Source organism: Haliotis rubra, unplaced genomic scaffold (genome assembly GCF_003918875.1).
Source record: "Haliotis rubra isolate DU_JTF1 unplaced genomic scaffold, ASM391887v1 Scf581, whole genome shotgun sequence".
NCBI classification, from domain to species: domain Eukaryota; kingdom Metazoa; phylum Mollusca; class Gastropoda; order Lepetellida; family Haliotidae; genus Haliotis; species Haliotis rubra.
The window spans coordinates 610,866-626,985 of record NW_025767281.1 but is presented as its reverse complement, the minus strand read 5'-3'; the positions used below and the strand labels follow the sequence as shown (position 1 = coordinate 626,985).

Below are 16,120 nucleotides of genomic sequence, written 5' to 3'. Positions count from 1 at the left end.
GAATATTTTATCTCAACGCTATTCTCTCTCCAAATCGATCATCATGCCGATTGAACGCGCTGTAAATGATACTGTCATGTCACAAAAAGTGACTGTGACGTTGCCGACGTGGTGGTTTCATGACAACATCGCGTGCAGGGGCGTTGTTGTCGGTAACGCATCTGCCGTCCTCACTGCCCCATCGATCCGACACCAGACTGTGTTTTCACGTGCTCGGTAGTATTCCGACCTGCGATAAGACAGCCGTCGACAACACGACAACACACTCATAACACAAGCATATGTGTTTACGTTTGCTTGGGCGAGTTACTCTCACGGGCCGAACCCAATTTCAACGGGAGAAGTTTCCGATCCCAAACAGAAGGCCTCGCCGTTTCTCGTCTGCTAGCCGTGCACCGCTACGCGGGTCAAAGGGAGAAGTAAGTTTGGATAGGAAGTACAGAAATTGACAAATTCTAGCGTCCGTTGCCATGGCAGGGCGTGTGAATTGAGCAAACGAGAAGTAGCAGACGACAGTTCGCCCGAAGGGACATCTCAACAGACACAAACCCAAGCCGCGGCAAGATTACAGCGTCGTCTGCTTGAAAAAAAATTGAGGTAGGTCTATTTAGAACCTGTATTATTCACCTGCCTGAACGATACTCCATTCATGCCAGTGTTCTGTGTGCATGTACACGAACAGTGTAGTCTTATCGCAATCACGACGTGAAGCAAGACACGCTAGACATTTATCTCTGTGCACCATCTGTTTGTGTTGAGATTTTGCTTCCGGAGTGTCATTCCTGTTATGGGGTCGTGGGATTGTGTGTGATTAATGTCCCACATATCAACATCAACACTCGCCTTGTCACATCAACTACGACACATACAAGACGTCTAAATACTCCAGCAACCAGCTATTATCTGTCTTTTCATGAACATCACAAGACACAATTGTGTCATCAGAAATAATTAACCATTTACATATAAACGTATCCGAAAATAGAATGTGATAACTGATGACTAAAAAGTACTGATATAACTCCTTGATAGCGATTTTAATTAAACAACATATTGCTATTACGTGCTCATCTCTGTTATTTATGTCCTAGTTTTCGCAATATCTACGTCAACGTCCGTTTACGAGTAAAGTACGGTCAAATTATGAACATATTAATAGCAGTTGTTACATGAGTCAATATGCAATAATGCAAATGTCTGTTTCTATCACAAACATATCTTAATTGAAAGCTATGAATTATTCAAGCTGAACAATGATTAATAAATGTTCATATATGAGTAATGCATACAGACGTAGTGTTGTCACGTGTAGATAGGTTTGGAACTACTTTAAAACTATCTACACGAATTCAGTGGTAGCCTTGTAGTTAAGGCGTTCGCTCGTCACGCCGAAGACCTGGGTTCGATTCCCCACATGGGTACAATGTGTGAAGCCCATTCCTGGTTTCCCTCGCCATGATATTCCTGAAATGTTGCTAAAAGCGGCGTAAAACCATACTCACGCACTATGCGAAGTCAGGATGCCCAGATGCTGCCTCTATACTTAGGCAGCGGTAAACATCGACCCTGCTTTGTTTCTGGAGACTATATTTACGTAATGTTTATATGCGTGCGTTATCTGCCAGACATGAACTAAATATGTACCTACTGGTTATATACGTGACTCGGACAGGGCCAACTGATTTTGTTTATCAACAGAGCTGTAAAGCTTTGCTGGTTCAGTTTTTTCCTGGCTGTGATTTTCCAAAATACTTTAATCGCTTTTAATACTTTGCGTTTGAAGACCTGGTGAAGAGACTGGCACTGTGAAAGGCAATCACGAAAACGCTTTCATGATATCTCAAAGAGCTTATTTATTGAGGCTATGTATACAGCATTAATAGCCATGTCGAACTTAACGGGATCATTTGAGTGTTCGTAATGCAGTGTAGATAGCGTCCTGGTGGTGTAGTTAACACTGATGATGAAGAAAATGAATGTAGTGGGTTTGATATCTTCACCGTTCACTGAGGTGATGATGTGAACGTCTATTATTTAAGGATAATGTAACCTGCTTGTATAAAGAAGAGAAACATTGATTTGAAAAAAAAGCGACTTCAAATAACATGCATGTTGATGTAACGGGCAGCCATGTCGTAAACTTGTGCTCTTGAGGATACATAGGGTACGTTTTTTGCATCATCAATGATTGTATCACTCTAACTGTGCATGCATGTATTTTTAAACTGTAATTATCATCAATCAGATTTATCGAAGTTTTTGCCCTGTTCCTGTAGCCTGTGGAGAGTGACGTCATGTTTCATTAAATGTAATCGCGAACTATATCGAATCTGAATGAAAGCCCTCGTTGTGTTTTTGGCTCTGTAAAACCGTTATATTCTGTCATAGATATTCAAATTTTGATATCTTCCAGGAACATCTGTCACAGACACAAACGTTATACGTACATAATCGCATGTTCTCTTTATGAAATATTCTGCTGATAATTAAATGCATATGTTACATTAATTTACAAAGCTATGTTAATATTTTCAGTACTAGGGAGATGAAAAATTCAAAATATTAATATAATATTTTAAAGAGTCGCATCATTGCACATCTACAATCTCGGAAACATAGATATATGTGCTATTATGAATATAATTATAATATCATCAGGATAATTATCGTTAAAAGTATGCTAACCAGTGAAGATCCGGGTTAGAATTGGTCTTCAGCAACTCGTACGGGTGCTTGTAGTAAGCAGCGACTAACGGTGAGGTGAAATTGGGTATTACGTCGTGCTTGAGAATATTTCGCTCATATGACGACGTGCATGCGTGTGTATGTGTATGTGCGGCTGCTTGTACTAGCCCAGACTTAAGCTGGTTTTATAGTGCTAGCCCACTGAGATACCATGCCGCAGCGAAGCATGAATACCCCACTCAGACACATTATACTGACTCCGAGCCGACCAGTCTTTGTTGTACCCATTAATGCCGAGCGCCAGGCAGGGACCAACAAGTACCATATTTTAACGTCTTTTGGTATGACGCGGTCGGGGATCGAACCCGCGACCACGCTCTAACCACTACACCACGGAGGCGGTCGCAGCGACTAACGAGATCGGGTGGTCAAGTGCACTGAATTGGGGGTGCATATCATCGTAATTAAAGGGCGTTGATTAATGCTCATGATGTCAATCACCATATTGTCTTGTCTACACTGGATCCTGTTACAGACTACCCTTATATACCTCGAACATGACTAGCTGAGTGCTGCATTAAACAACAAGTAAAAAACACAAAGTTAAACAGAAATATGCTACGAATGTGGTTACGCTTTCACTTCGAGCTCAGTACTTCTCCTGGTCTCAAAGGTCACGATATGGCTTGAAATACTGCCTATGTGACTCCAACTTTCAACTCACTCACTCCTGGTCTCTCTGTCTGATACTGTGTTTCGTTATGAATGTTTATGCTCACAGTGTATAAATGAACGAACGGCAATGCACTTCAGAAATCGTTAAATCCCAGCTTATTCAATACTCCTGATGCCGTATCTAGGTAACAGTCGTTAGGACAAAGCCTCAGATGTAATAGTCTTTGACATCAGTTTGTAGTGGACTGTTTGTTGTATCGAATGAATAATGAGGCCGAACGCTGACACCATGCCAATAGCCCCAAACGCCGAGATCAATAAAAATATATCGAGATGCTGAATAACAGTGTGAGAAAAAACATTGATAGTAACAGTTTCTGTGAAATTATATATAAGATGCAATACTAAGATTCTTTCTTTGGCATTTTGAAGCGATACACATAAAAAGGGTAAAAGTTATGGATGTCAACTTCTGTGTTGTGTGTTCGGGGAAATATTTATGGATGTCAACATCTGTGTTATGTGTTCGGGGAAATATCTATGGATGTCAACGTCTGTGTTATGTGCTCGGGGAAATACTTTTGGATGTCAACGTCTGTGTTATGTGCTCGGGGGAATATTTATGGATGTCAACGTCTGTGTTATGTGTTCGGGGTAATACTTTTGGATGTCAACATCTGTGTTATGTGCTCGGGGGAATATTTATGGATGTCTACGTCTGTGTTATGTGTTCGGGGAAATACTTTTGGATGTCAACATCTGTGTTATGTGCTCGGGGGAATATTTATGGATGTCAACGTCTGTGTTATGTGTTCGGGGAAATACTTTTGGATGTCAACATCTGTGTTATGTGCTCGGGGAATGTTATGGATGTCAACATCTGTGTTAAAATACTTTTGGATGTCAACATCTGTGTTATGTGCTCGGGGGAATATTTATGGATGTCCACTTCTGTATAATGAGGAACACATGATACAGAAGATGGCATCCTCACATTATACCCCTTTGTTACTTTCATTGAATGAAAGATCCTGACACTGAGGAAATATTGGTTACAGTTGATTACAACCATCAACCGGTTCTTCATACGCTAACTACCACAACTTGTGATCATCTATGGTCATAATAAACACAAATACTCAATTTAAGTATTCGTTACGACATTCCGCCAATCGGTTACCTCCAGACTACCTTCCCAACCACTAACACTTGTTTATTCAAGTAATTAAGAACAGTCAGTCTAGTGACGTACATGACTACCTCTATCTCGACCACCGCCTGTTGCCGAACCTTAAACCGCCATGCTGAGGCTAAACATCCATCATATCTGTCCAAAGGCCCGTCATATCTTTGCCCTTAGCGGACTGTGACGGTGAAAATATTATTACTGCTACTTCCAATAAGCTTATTCAGACTAGGTCAGTCGCTTGATCTTGCCTAGCACATTCTGAGCTTGCTATCACTATTCATTAACGTTTCATTCGTGTCGAATAGGACCCCAATAATAAGCCACCAACTTATTGGCATTCGCATTATGACTTGTGGCGCCAGTATTTGAATGTGTTTCTTGCTATTATTACCGCTTTGTTGCACTGTCAAGCTTCTCCGCCTTGTACAATGTGACCATTGTAACCAAGAAATTTAGGGTCATTTTATTGGTTAGGGTTTAGATACCTTTGTACCCCTACAAAAGGCAGAGTTTTGTGACTTGGATTCACATAGTATAGCGTTTGCTTGAACGCTAAATGGGTATTTAATAAGTTATAATTACACTGTAGATATATCATGTTACTTGAGCAGTACAACGCATTGTGTCTGAATACACACATGTGTAGACTTTGACATAATGCATTCATTTGAATAACGGCATTTCTTTTGTGTAATTTATTGAATGCTTGTATTTGTTTGCGTTTAAACGTTCTTTATAGATTTGAACGGATGTAAATTTAAAAGGACAGGTAATTTTTAATGGCGTATTGTGATAGTGGTTCTTTTTATACTATGTCCCCCGTGTACAAACATTATTGTTCTCGATCAAAGTATTTATTGCCAAGAACAGCTTTCGCCTTTAAAACCCAAAACGTATAAATTATAGGTTTTCCTGAATGGGGCAGGGTTGTGTTTGAACAACACCTCATAAATACTATACAGTAAGGCAGCTAGACACGTTCCTATGGAACGTATATGTAAGTAATCATCATTGGTGAGAACTGGTTCCCAGCAACCCTTCCTTCTCTCTGTATCAGAGTCTCAACTACATTATATCCCCTTCCCAGTCATTTCTACAAATACAGTAAGTCGCGATTTTCACCAGATTCAGGGTCTCCCAGGACACTTGGGCCCTTATACAATATATATGGAGCTATCTGTTCCATCAAGGCTATATATATTCAGAGACAAAGCTTTACTCAACTCGTCCTTTTAAGGGGTGACTTAATGGATCGAGTGAGTCATTTATGTTTTTCAATACGCGTCGTCCTTCTCCGAGGGCGTGGGTCGTTGTTCATATTATCAATCACTAGTTTGGTCTACTGTAGATTATTGCCAGGTCGTAGAGATGTAATTTGGGGTTGTCTGGCGTAAAACAGACACATAGCAAACAAAGAAACAAACAAACAAACACGGAAACAAAGAATTGTTTGCACAGTTAAATTGGTCGACCTCAAGTAACCACGGAAAACTGAGACCAGTCTTGATGGAATGCCTGCAGTACCATTCCAAGATAAGATAAACTTACTCTCTTCATTATCTAAGGCTCGCGAGCTTAAACAAACATTTCATAGGTAACCCAAACATCCCAAACTATAAATAAACCCTAAAAGTGGAATCCAAAATAAGACACTTTGAACCAAGACTAAGCGTCTAGAGATCTGTTCCCACAGATGTAAAAATCAGAGACTTTAGATGCGAAGAAATGGACAGGTGCTTAGCATGACTTATAAATGAAATGTCTGTGGTATTCCCATTAACCCTTAACTCTTCCCGTTAACTCTTCCCAAGTGTGCTGTTTCGCTTAAGCGACCATCTCCGCTGTTTATACTACATGAATGTAATATTAAAATGCAAATAACGTTTTTATGAGAACTATTATATTTTATCTGCGGAGTTTCTTTTACAACCGACGTCATAGCTGGAATTATTTTCCCCTGTGTTTCGTGTTTTAAGATATGTACTATCATCTAATGGAGAGTTTTATCGATGCGATAAATCGATCCAATAACCTTGATATTGCAAATGAGGTCACCATACAGGATCTACTATGAGGTATGTACGTAGATGTGGGTTTACATCGTGCACAGCTATTCAGTACCCTGAATGATTAGTTGGTGGTTTTCCAATGAGTGAATAATTGAATTTGTTTGTTTTTATGTTTTGAATGTATGCTTCTTCTTTGCTGTCTAACGCCTCACTCGGGAATTGTCCTACAATATGACGGTTGCCTGCACAATAATCAAGTAGGACCCACACAATCCAATGGCTGACATCATGAACATCGATCTACAATTGGGATAGGATGGCAAGCATCGCCCTCGTCAGTAAGTCTGACCAGCCGATCTCGTTAATTGTCTCTTACGACAAGCATGGGTTACTGAAGGCAAATTCTATCTTTCTGGGTATATAACGTTAGAATTACGTGTCCATTCATAAATGCCTCAACTGAAATATCTCTCTCTCTCTCTCTCTCTCTCTGTGTGTGTGTGTGTGTGTGTGTGCGTGCGGAGAGTTTGGATTGCCTCAAATCAAATTTCAACTTACATACTGAAAGTTATTATTGCCCCATACTGACGGCTATGTTTGTCGTAGATCAAATGTCAATGGACACAGTAGCAGAGGTATGAATGTCTCAACTCATATGCCAACGTGTACTTTGTCAAAATACGTCAAATAACAACTCATATGGCAGCCAACAACACAGAGATTTATGACTGTCGTAATTATAAATAAATTCTTTGGGTGGCATTATTGAAGTTGGGACATGCAATATTGAACAAAGGTTATGGATAACATAACCAATTATGCTGTTATCCACAGAGTTTGTTCAGTATTGTAAATTTAAATGTACATAATATCAGGGGAGGATTCTGAAAGTACAACATTCTAGTGCAACAATGTCAACGTACTTAATGATAGAACTATGTTTGTCGTTACTCGAATGGATGTGTACCTAATGGAATAGATCAGAGTACGGTGTTAAACATCAAACATGTAAACTCGACTACTTACATATTGCATGATAATGTTCCAAATTACCTACGGAAACATTTGTTTGACGTACATGTAATAACTTTCAGGTAAAATATACAGCTATATGCAGCTATAAGTCCCGACAATTATGATGCCTCCAGGCCTATTATCACAATATACAGAATCTTGTTAACACCATTGCTGGCGTCAGTGACTGTTCGTGTATCAGTGCCAAGAACGGTTGTGCCGTCGTTATTACCTAGCTGAAGAGAGCCAAAGATGTTTCAGACTGACAGTTAATCTTGTTGTTCTGTACACAGGAAAGACGAGCTTGTGGTATTAAGAGAGTTAACTATTTAATGTGACGTTCAGTGAAATAATAAACATGAATAGAAAATATGAGACATGTTCCACAAATGCCCACCATTGAGTAAACATGACAAGTCAGTTAACCGAATGATACTCTAACTGGGGCGCGGTGGGCGAGCTGGCTAAGGTGCCAGGCTAGTGATCCAGCGAGCTTGAGGTGACGGGATCGAGCCCACCTGTGACCGAGTGTAAAAACCTCGGAGTCAACTTTGTGTGTAGACTCTTTCAGTGTTGTCACAACCCCTAGTGTACAGTACACATCCCTGTCCACTTAAAAGAACCCACGAATCCGTTGGTATATGACCGGATGGTGGCCACATGAATACGTGCAAACACCAAGTTGCGAGTACAGCAACGTGCAGTGAACTTGGACAAAGTACTGTGACTATGTGTCCCAGTCCACCCAGCTGTGAATGGGTACCTCGTTAGGATGAGAAGGCCACAATAACTCAATGCGCGTAGTGGCTGCAAGAGTTGTATGCTCCCCAGGGAGTTGAGATTGATAACACGATGTGCCGTTGAGACTGTTCTTTACATCCAATGATCGAGAAAAAAATACCAGCGCCTTGAGCAAGCACTAGTTGCGTGGATATGTGCGCTATATAAATATCATATAATCTAATCTAACTTGAAATATATTGTTTCATGAGAGATAACCCATCATATTTGGATTTTAAGGCATTAACAAGTTGTACACATACTTTTTTAACCTGTTTCCTTGTGTCGACATTTAAGGGACCTAACAAAAGTTCGAGTTATCCGAAGTTTGCCACAACCTTTGTTTGATGTCTTAATAAGTAGCACGTAGTGACGAAATCTTTACTTCGAGATAGCCTCAAATGAAAATTCGACACAACGATGTTTAACTGTATCTGTGTATCATGTCACACTGTTCATAATGGTATTGTTATTTGTTGGATGGAAACACACAAGTCATTTTGCAGGCTGCGTGACATCAAGCCTGGCGATATGAAACAGGGATCATATTTCAGTCAATAATTTTTCTGGCCCATATTCAAAAACTGATCATGACTACCGAAGTTTCGAGTTGGACATTATAGATTCATGAGTATACAAAGCTGTGCGAGTTAGCTGCTCTATATATCTCTTGGAATCAGACCCAGAGTGAATGAGTTTGGTTGAACATAATGAATAGTATTTCCATTATAGCACGGTTGTGGCACGAAAGCCCGATGTGAACTACTTACGAGAAATAAACAGAAAAAGTGTTTTAAACACATGGCCCTCATTTAAGAAGGGAATTCTTTATGTCGCATTATACATTCACGTACAGTGTTGCATATGGCTGACTGACTTGGTTTTAAGCCGCTTTTAGCAATATTCCAGCAACATCACGGCGGGGGACACCAGAAATGGGCTTCACACATTGTGCCCATATGGGGATTCGAACCCGGGTCTTCGGCGTGACGAGTCAACGCTTTAACCATTAGGCTACCCCACCGCCCCTGTTGCATATGGTCTGTATTTAACACCAACTACATGATTCGTGATCAGACAACGGCGAAACAGTGCTCTGAAAGTTGCAGAGAGTAAATACAACAATATCGAGCATATACAATATATACACATGGGAAAAGTATCGCAACACCTACGATTTTTAACCTCCATATTTCCATATACATTTTACACATATGAATATTTATTGATATGTTTTATATTCGTCATCCGATATCACTAATGTCGTTCTTTGTGTCCAAAATCTTTATGATGGGATGTATGCATGAATGCAGGAAACATTAATATAGCACAAATAAAAATAAATTGAATGGCATCGGATGAGTACCACACAAACATCACTGCTATCAACACAGTGCAATATGTCACCATAGCAGCTGTCACATTGTTATCAGTGGACACTTTCATATTTGTAGCGAATTTAATTGGCAAGTTATGTTCACATGCTACCGTTAATAATGTTTTAAGAGAGGCGATGACACTGCGATAAAATACCAGTCGCGTATGGATATAGGAGTGTATTCCGGTCTGGCCGAACTTCATCTTATGGGATGGTGTTGGTGGAGTGAGTCGCAGTTATGCCAATACTCTTCCCATTTCAGAAGTTATGGTGCATATGAATTAAGTTAACTGTTTTTAGGGCAATTGCGATAACAGTGGGGTGTGTTGTGGTCTTTTTCTTTGCTTTTTTTGTTGATGTTGTTTGTTTGTTGCTTTCTTTGTTGTTTTTTGTTGTTGTTTTGTTTTGTTTTTGTTTTTGTTTTTGTTGTTGTTGTTTTTGTTTTTGTTTTTTTGTTGTTGTTGTTTTTTTTTGGGGGTAGGGGAAGGGATGGTGGCCTTGGTTTGTTATTTAACGCCGCACTGACACGTTACCTTATGTTTTGTTTGTTTGTTGTTTAACGCCACACTCAGCGATATTCCAGCTATATGGCGGCGGTCTGTAAATAATTGAGTCACCCCCATCCCAGACAATCCAGTAACCAACAGCATGAGCATCGATCTACGCAGTGGAGAACCGATGACATGTGTCAACCAAGTCATCGAACCTGACCACCCGATTCCGTTAGTCGCCTTTTACGACAAGCATGGGTTGTTGAAGACCAATTCTAACCCGGATGGGGTTTGAGGGAAGGATGTCAGTATTGGAACTAGGTGTTGAAGCAGACTCCTTCGCCCCAAGTCACAACGTTCTGATTCGTAGTTCGTCGTTACAGTGGCCCCCTACTAGTATACAATGTTTTCCCAGGCTGAGAAGTACGAAAACACATAAACCTACAAATTTGACGTAAATATTGTTCACCATCAGCACAGTTGACTTTTGCTGGCATCTGTCTCACGGGTAGAGCAGGAGCACACTTCCTATATATGGATGCTTTTGTCGCTTTTATTTTAAATAATAACAATAAATTGGAATGTTTTTTTAATACTCAATTGCTAATAATTGATATTCCATCAGAGGAAATGGGAGGTTTTAAAATCATCAATAAATTGCAATGTCTTTAAGTAATTGCTAATAATTGATATCCACAATAAGTAGGTCTAAAATATTAAAAAAAATTTACTTTAATGATTTCGCGTGTCACCCGAATAAAACATGTTCGGGGTTTCTGCTTGTATTTACGTCAACGCGGTGTGTTATTGGCAATAAATGTGTGGTCACACCCGTATGATTGAATAGATAGTATAACTCGCTGGGTTGACATAAGCGTGTTTCGCTTGTCTATAAACATTTTATTATTGTTTACATTTCAATAAACAAACATCGTACAAGTCAAATCTCAGATTATTGTGTTTATTGTACAAACAATTTCCACTTACCGTACACATACAGCCTTGAGATAGAGCCTATTCGTGAAATTTTAACCAATTATTGTCAATAAACTCTCGCATACGAGGCGTGTTTGAGTTTGGGGATATTAAACATGTAAATCCATTCACAACTTGTAGATAAGACCTCCAGGACAGTTGCCTGACAGGCCATACATGGATATGAATATCCCGCTTGTCATAGTCAATGTTATTGATTAATTTGATCAAAACCATTTTACAGTGTTATATTGCGGTTGCTATTAATCACATTTTTATGATATCAAATACTGTCAGTTATATTCCTAATCATGTGTCTAAGGCGCCAGGCTAGTGTTCCAGCGTGCTTGAGGTGACGGGATCGAGCCTACCTGTGACCGGGTGTGAAAACCTTGGAGTCAACTTTGTGAGCAGAATCTTTCAGTGTTGTCACAACCCCTAGTGTACAGTACACAACCCCGTGCACTTAAATGAACCCACGAATCCGTTGGTTTATGACCAGATGGTGGCCACATGAATACTGCAAACACCTAGTTGCGGGTACAGCAACGTGCAGTAAACTTGGACAAAGTACTGTGGCTATGTGTCCCAGTCCACGCAGCTGTGAATGGGTACCTCGTAAGGATGGGAAAGCCGCGATAACTTGGTGCGCCAAGTTGTATGATCCCCAGGGAGTTGCGATTGATAATGCGATGTGCCGTTGAGATTGACATCCAATGATCGAGGGAAAAATCCAGCGCCTTAAGCATGTACTAGTTGCGTGGATATGTGCGCTATATAAATATCCTCCAATCCTCTCATGTCCGGATTGGGCGGTGGGGTAGCCTAGTGGTTAAAGCGTTCGCTCGTCACGACGAATACCCGGGTTCGATTCCCCACATGGGTACAGTGTGTGAAGCCCATTTCGGGTGTCTCCCGCCGTGATGTTGCTGGAATATTGCTAAAAGCGGCGTAAAACCATACTCATTCATTAAAAACAGTGTGCGTAAGATAGCGCGCTTTGATTAATTATCAGCAAATGTTAAGTACTACGTTGCTGTCAAACCAAGCTACGTAATCGGGGTATGATGTTTAAGAATAAAACTGCTGATTACTCTGCGTCGGCCATTTACAGTCCAGGCTAAGGTCTAGATTTGGCATGGAACCATGGTGCTTAGCCCCTCTTTGACAAACCAAATAATTGATACAAATATCCAAGCAACGAAACCATTTCCATTATCATAAAACATCTGTGCTAAAAGCCGAGTCCATTGTACCCGTATGTGAATCAATATCAACCAGCGATGACACTGAGTGATAAAAAGAACATCAATAATGTATTTTCGATTGTTAAAGCTTGTCATCGTCTCGCATAACTTCACAGCATTCCGATCAGAATCGACGGCTACCTCTTGCATACCCATGTCTTCAGTAACTGAAAGGTTCGAGAAGACAGAACATCAATTGTCATGTAGATGTGAATCTTCAGGGACGGTGGGGTAGCCTACTGTTTAAAGCGTTCGTTCGTTATGCCGAGGATCTCGGTTCGATTGCCACATACGTAGAGTATGTCCAACTCTCTCTCTCTCTCTTACACACACATACACACACTTTCTCTCTCTCTCTCTCTCTCTCTCTCTCTCTTCTCTCTCTCTCTCTCTCTCTCTCTCTCTCTCTCTCTCTCTCTCTCTCTCCCTCCCTCCCTCCCTCATATTGCAGCGTAAAACCATACTAATTCACTCACGTGAATCTTCAGCTCAGTTGAGAGGAACTATCAGGACCCTCACAGTTCGAACTGAACGTTTTTCTTGGAACTGTAAGTGTATTAATAATATATAAAAAGTATGTCAAAAATGTATATTATGAAAGTGAAGTACAATGGTACTTGAACTAAAGTTAAAAACAAGTTCCCTCGAGAAGACATTCCTGCAATTCCGCTTTGAAAAATATATTACCAATATAGGTACAGTTTGCTAGATACCAATATTCTAATATCCATTAGCCAACGCACGTACACGAGTATACACTCTGGAGGACAGTAATGAATAGTAGTAATGATTAGTAATGACATTTAGTTCGTTAATGTTAAAAGGAGGAGGAGGTCATTCAGCTGCTGACCTTGAGACAGATGCGATACTGTCAGTACCCTCCATTAAACATAGAGGCTGATAAAGCATGACGGAAATAACCGTGGTATGCCGCTCTAATGGCGAGGTCTGCATCCGCAGTGTAGAGAATAGCCGTTCCATGGCCATTATTTCTAATGCGGCATTCCTTTGTAAACATCATAGGCAGCAATGGGCAAGACTCTGGATATTAATGTCACAAATGCATGTACGCTGTGATCAAAGGCGATTGATTTAGAATTGATGGGAAAACTAATTAAAAAGCATGGCCGGTTATACAGTCCCTGTAACAAATGTACCCAATACAGCCCGCGCAAGTCTGTAGGATATGACAAGTCCAGATTAGTGCGTTTCTGAAGTGAAGAACGTTTTTATACCATGTTACTAAGATATTACCAACTGGTTCCATCTGAAAAATATCGGAGACTCAGATCCGCATTACGTACAACATCTGATCTCAAATGAAAATCAGGGGCATGTTTCCATGACAGAGTACCCAATGCGTAATTAAGAACCTGCCAGTTCATATATTGTTCGCATAAATCACGTCTTAATTTGGTGGTATGTGGTTTCACCAAGGTGGTAATCTGTTTCGAAGGCCATAGAGATTAACATTGGAGTCCAACGCATGATTTTGGCAAGTCTAGATTGCCTCAGTTGTAGGTAAGGTATGTTCCGGGCTCCTTTCGGATTTCTAAAATATTTAAATATGATAAAGTTATTCATGAGATTAAATATTAGTCTACTAACGTGGTGAACGCCGAACATTCCTCTGACGCATACTGATATGATTGAGATTCTGTTCTTAGCAGACATATACTCCCACGCACTCCGGGCCATGGCCGTTTTGGTATCCAGTCTCAGAAGCGCCCGGAGTTATGGATGCATGGGCAACACGTGCATGACGAACAGGATATACACTACTAGACAAAATCGACGTCCCCACAACCGACCACTCTCCACAGACAGGATCGTAATGTCAGTTGGTGCTGCATCTCCAGATAACCGAACTGTAAACATCGACATAGTGCATGTTGATGATGGTGATGTAAAATGCATGTGTTGTTATAACGACACTCTGCTTCATTACTATGATACATTCTAGTCGTTTTTATTGTCACCAGCAATATTGAAGTTACATCACGGTAGTATGTAAGTAATAAATCTTTTGCCAAGAAAACATGTTGCCGAGAGCTTCGGCTCTAAATGACCCACGAACGGTCAGATACGTCATTGTAACCATCTGACCCACGTGAGTCACGGACGTCGAGAAGCCTAGTTGTTAGATCATTTCCTGATAAAGGTAGCATTTGTGAAGTCAGGATTTGTGGTTAACGCAACTTTACTTACTCATTAGGGGCGATGGGGTAGTCTAATGGTTCGTCACGCTGAAGACCCGGGTTGGATTCCCCGCATGGGTGCAATGTGTGGAGCCCATTTCTGGTGTCCCCCGCCGTGATATTGCTGGAATATTGCTAAAAGCGGCGTAAAATCATACTCACTCACTCACACACTCACTAGACACCTGCGTGTGGTAAGAGGCGATAACACGGGCGGCTAGCCTCCGTGATTTGGATCGACAGCGTAGGTCGTGGCACGTGTTATCAATCACAGGATTGTCTGGTCCAGAGTCAGATAGCTGAACTAATACTGTGTGCTGCGTTAAAGAACAAACAAACACAATCATGCTGGTCAACTAGTCAACATGCACGGGTATTTGAGGGTTATCCTGCCCCAGAATTCCATTGGGTTCTTATCAATCACAGGACTGTCTGGTCCAGAGTCATATAGCTGAACTATTACTGAGTGCAGCGTTAAACAACAAACAACCTAACAAACATAACCAATATTTGTAAACTAGTCAACATGCGTGGGCTGTTTGTGGGTTATGCTGTCCCAGAATTCCCATTGGATTCATATCAGTCACAGGATTTTCTGGTCCAGCGTCATATAGCCTAACTTATACTGTGTGTGGCGTTAAACAACAAACAAACAAACACAACCAATACTAGTAAACTAGTCAACTTGCACGGGGTAACTGCGGGTTATCTTGCCCCAGAATTCCCATTGGGTTCAAATACTTGAGACCACCGAGATATAAACAGTGGACATTGATGCAGCAGAGCTTGAGATAAGGAGAGCTCTCACCCCACACCGCGATATGAATGGGTCAATCAGCCACAGATTATATATAGCCCAACAGTGTACACACCAGCTCAGCTGAATGACAACATAATGTACGTATTTGAGCTCATACACTAATCAGGATTGGGACGGGATAATTTAGTGTCGACCCACGTGTACGGAACTGATAGGGTAATTATAGACCTTCATGAGGTAAGGATATTATTTATTGCTGCTAGGCCTTGATGGAAATAGGATTAAACAAGGGTAAGCCCTAGAAAAACAGCTTTAGTTTCCAGAAACCGAGAAATATTTCTGGTGGTGTAAGTACGATGTATGTGGCTTTAGGTAATAAAACAACTTTACTGACAGTATTGCACGTCAGTGTGTTCGAAGGTATTAATGATGAATATTGAATTGATGAATATATAATTAGTCAAACACCATTGCGTCTAAGTCGAAGCGACCTATGATAATGTAAATACTTCGAGTTCTGCGAGGTTCGACACAACCGCAAAATGTTGACTATAAAATGAAGATGTAGGGACCAAGTTTTACGTCCAAACGACCCGGGTTCGATTCCCCACATGGGTACAATGTGTGAAGCACATTTCTGGTGTCCCCGCCGTGATATTGCTGGAATATGGCTAAAAGCGGCGTACAACTGTACTCACTCGCTCACGACATCAAGACCG

The 16,120-nt window shown here is 40.8% G+C and overlaps 1 protein-coding gene across 5 annotated transcripts in view; it reads left to right on the top strand.

Moving 5' to 3' along the window:
- Positions 1 to 184: 184 nt before the first annotated feature.
- Positions 185 to 16,120, top strand: part of LOC124254766 (cGMP-specific 3',5'-cyclic phosphodiesterase-like) — a 143,739-nt gene continuing 127,803 nt past the window's right edge. For 3 of the 5 annotated variants that reach the window (XM_046688620.1, XM_046688619.1, XM_046688617.1), the window contains exon 1: positions 185 to 597. The gene's annotated coding sequence lies outside the window, so the exon portion shown is untranslated. The remainder of the gene's footprint in view (positions 598 to 16,120) is intronic. The other 2 variants (XM_046688622.1, XM_046688621.1) reach the window with 1 other exon arrangement.